The sequence below is a fragment of the Diabrotica virgifera genome, chromosome 9 (assembly GCF_917563875.1).
Source record: "Diabrotica virgifera virgifera chromosome 9, PGI_DIABVI_V3a".
Lineage (NCBI taxonomy): Eukaryota > Metazoa > Arthropoda > Insecta > Coleoptera > Chrysomelidae > Diabrotica > Diabrotica virgifera.
The window spans coordinates 45,422,619-45,424,282 of NC_065451.1; positions in this window are offsets into that span (position 1 = coordinate 45,422,619).

Below are 1,664 nucleotides of genomic sequence, written 5' to 3' on the forward strand. Positions count from 1 at the left end.
CGCGGATGGATGACGCCACCAGTATGGTATATATGTCAAAATATCGGAAATTAAAAATAAAAATCGACCTGTTTCGAGATTTTTCCTTAATGTCGCCGGTTTACGAAATAATGAATTTATGCTTTACTTTATGGACGCACTGTATTATTACTTACAAATAAAAGAAAAAATAATTGTATGTCATATCTTGTGGGTTACGCCTTTTGGCTGGCTTGTTTAAATATTTTGGTACGACTATTGATGAGGGTTACGCTGTTAATGTCAGAATCCCCTTTATGTTGGTTGGTATTACTTGATATTTGTTGTGTAAAATGATCTGATAGGTATACAACAATAAATAATAGTAATCCTAAATAATGCTATATTACATGTAGTAATATTAACCAATTAATTATTAAATATTAAAACAAAATACAGAGTGGGATAAAGAAAACAGTAAACGTCGATAATTGGCAGTATTTATTAGATTTTAACGAAATGAAGAAATAGGTCGATTTTTGATCTAAGGGGGGCACATTTTTACGGTACATACATCTGTTATTTGTCAACCCACTCCCTTCCATTTCCCTCACCCCTTATTTTTAAATAGGGAATATCGTTCGTGTGCTACCTCATTTGAACGGTTATTCAATTCTCCATTCAGTAATATTAACATTGACATAATTATTTATACAGGATTTCCAAGAAAAAATATTTTTAATTAAATTAATTAACACAAAAAGAAGGATGTATGCAATTTATTTAACTCAAAATACATTCTACTACTGACAGAAAACAGAGAAAACTGTTAATATGACAAATAAATATTGTTTTTCGCTTAAATTCAATATTCAACCTACCAAGAGGCAGATGGTTGGCAGCTTGAATATTGAAATTAAGCGAAAAGTAATATTTATTTATCAAAAAACATTTTTATCTGTTTTGTGACAGCAGTAGAATGTATTTTGAATTAAACTACATACATTCTTTTTTTTGTGTCAATTAATTTAATTTAAAAATTTTTTCTTGAACCCTGTATAAATAATTATTGTAATGTTTATATTACTGAATAGAGAATTGGATAAACTTTTAAATGAGCTAGCAAACGACCCCTATTCCCTATTTAAAAATAAGAGGTGGGGGAAGTGGAAGGGAAGGGGTTGAGGAGTAGGGTGGAGCGCTGTTATATAGAGAAAAATAAAATAATAATTTTTACAAACGCGGGGTGCGGAATCGACGCTACTGTGGGAAAGGATTGGAAAAGTTAATTATCATTTTTTTATATTATGACTCTAACATCTGCCCCAAAGTGATTTAAATGTTGAAATTTGAAAAAAAATTTTTTTGCATTTTTACCTACGCGGGGTGCGGTATCAATTCGCTTCTAGGATATGAATCGAAAACTTCAATAACACTTATTTCTATTTTTATCAGAATAACTGCTCCAGCGCTACTTAAATTGATCTTGAATTTCGCGCCAACCCCCGACCTAACGCTGCAAACAAAGAGTTATAACCTGTCACAGGAGTCGACCTTCACTTTCCCACTCAATTTCAATTATAAGTAAGTAGAACACAAAACAATATTGGCTAGAATTATTATAGTTTTCCACGATAAGTATATAACATTATTGAAACCTTATGAAGGCAGGAAGGACGAAGACGGTTACAAAGAGGAGCTATTAA